This window comes from Ceratosolen solmsi, unplaced genomic scaffold, assembly GCF_000503995.2.
Source record: "Ceratosolen solmsi marchali unplaced genomic scaffold, CerSol_1.0 scaffold35, whole genome shotgun sequence".
Lineage (NCBI taxonomy): Eukaryota > Metazoa > Arthropoda > Insecta > Hymenoptera > Agaonidae > Ceratosolen > Ceratosolen solmsi.
This window is the reverse complement of record NW_011948423.1, coordinates 7799558-7802550: the sequence shown is the minus strand read 5'-3', so window position 1 is coordinate 7802550 and position 2993 is coordinate 7799558.

Sequence of the window (2993 nt, the reverse complement as noted above, 5' to 3'; positions counted from 1 at the left end):
ATTTTTATATAACTGCACAAAATAATTTATCATAATAATAAATATACATATTGTTAAAATAGAGACAATGCAATTAAGCAACAATAATAATAATTAATCTTCTTACATTTTCATAAGAATATAAATTCCACATCCTTCTCGTGCAATTGATCGACAAACACTTTGCATTGAACGGACCGAAGCTACTACTTGAACGTAAGTAGTAACTTACATTAGAAATACAAAATGTACACTATTGAGCAAGAAACTCATGTATGTAATTACTCCTATGCTATAGCAAGAAATTTATTCTGTTGCACGAGTGTGTATCTCCTATCCTTTTCATACAACACTTTTCTGATTCGTTGACTAAAAGCGGTGAGACTACGTCTGATGTATACTTCTTGCATGACAAGATAAGATTATGACTATTATTGAACCCCTCTTTATATTATTACGACACATTATTGGATGATTAAATATTTTAAAAATATAAAATAATATAGTAATGTATTATTCACTTAGAGCTAATAATTGACTGATAAATTAATTTTCATATATAAATAAGTGCTTTGCCTAAGTATAAAAACTGGTTTGTCCAACAAGTATTATTAGTATTCTCTACATTCAAACAAACACGTACGGATACACAGACACAAGCGCACACAAGGTATACGAATTTCCTGGTATTTCATTGATCTAATTATGAGGTATTTACGCGCTTACTAACATTCGCGTAAGCATGACGTGAGCTGTGACACACGTGTATTAAAAATAATAGTACATAGTGCATGTCCATCGAACAACATATTACGCAATACAGTATTTGTATTTTATTCAAAACTTTCACGACTAATTCACTTGTTACGTGAATTTTTTTCAATACCAATGAAATTATGGACATTTTATTTTAATTACATAATTAAATTGAGGAATATTCTACAATTATTTGAGAATAATTTTATTTCAATAGAATATATCATTGATATACCGTTTTTTTTTCTACAAATTTTGTCTATTTTAAATAACAATGTAATATTTGTTAAATTAGTTTTAAAATAATTAGCAGATAATGTTTTCAAATTATATGTTCCGATGTTCGCAACAAGAATCTGCAGAAAAATAAAATATCATAGATCATATCAATTTAATTTTGAAAAATCATAATATATGCAATAAATTATTTCACTATTATTTGCATACGAAATACGAGGAAATTATAAATGATATTTAAAATGTGAAAACTTTAAATAATGTTTATTTAGTAGATAGAAATGGATTGTTGACTTTCCTAATACGATTTGAAAGTAATATACATTTAACAAATGCGATTACGATTAAAAAATTATGACACGATCTTTTTCAGTAAATGATGATTGAGCTAATTTAATTATATATATATATATATATATATATATATATATTGTTTATAATTTAGTTTTTATAAAGATATTTTATAAAAATACTTTACTCTGCGTCATTGTTATATAAGTGTCCGAGTCTTCATAAATTCTATTAAATATTGTTAGCTACTAACCAACTAATTTTATGTTAACTTTATAACATAATTATTCCATGTAGTGAATATATAAGAATCGGAGAATGTAAAAAATTAAAGGTTTTAAAGGGAAACGGAAACAAAAATTTGTATATTTACGTTAAATTTGTAATTTACTTATAAATACAAAGCTGAAATATTTTTCAACTTTTAAGCACAGCTATGATTTCATTCGGCTAAGTTTGCTAAATATTCTCTTTTACATTAATGTCTAGATTAAATAGGAGAGAAATAATATCCTTTTTAATTTTCTCGAATGTCAAAAATAAACTTTTTTTTATTTTATATTTCTTTATAGCCCAAATTGAAAATTAATAAGATGATGTGAAGTAACAGGAATACCGCTAAAACACTCGAACGTGATATTTATTATTGAATTTATTGAATCAATTATATGCTTTGTGATGTTAAAATTCATAACATACAATTTTAATTTGATTTAATCGATCTTTTCAGTTTTGTTTTGATATTTTTCAATTTTATATATTACTTTTATTTATTATCTGAATATTCTACACAGATAGATAGCTTATATGCTAATCTAACCATATTAATAATTTATAAAAATACTATCTTTGAATTAATGCATAGTCACAACAATATAGCTTGTTCGTATCATGACAATATTTAAAGATAAAATTTTATTTAATTTTTTAATATAAAGAACATTTTCTAATCAATGTAGAATTTTGAATGTTGAACGCATAAATTGCAAATTAGTTTTTAATAATGTGCATTTAATAATTGAAGAATAAATCTATTTGCTCGAAAGAAAAAATATTACTTGAAAATGTATTTGTTCGTGTTCACACACACACACACACACAACACACACACACACACACACACACACACAGACACACAAAAATACTTTATAGTAATATAGTATAGAATATAGCAATATAGTAAGTATAGTAATATATTATATAGTAATATAGTATTATATAGTAATATAGTAGTATAGAATATAGTAAGTAGATTATAGTAATACTTTATATTGGGCTGAATTTTTGGAGTAAAGGAGTCCGATAAAGGAGGGAATAATGACAGACACAATGTTTAATTAGCTTTAAATGATTTTTATTAATGTCTCCATACCATATTACGATATCGCATAGAAAAAATGTATGGGACCATACAAAATAACAATGCGCTTAATAATTTTGTGAAAACGAGTAACGTTCAAAGGTATAATATTTATCTTTTTTTGTCCATCGCCGTTACTGACAATTGTACAAGGCGCAACACGTAACAGATCAGCGTAACAAACTATAACAATTATTTCCTAGCAAGACACGGCTTTTTTCACGAGAGTTCATCGCTTTTCTTCGTATTATTTTTATTTCTTCATCTGTTGTACTGTCATAAGGTTTTACAGAACGCTTCAAAACAAACCAAAAAAAAAAAAATAAATAAATAAATAAATAAATAAATAAAAAAAAATAAAATAAAATAA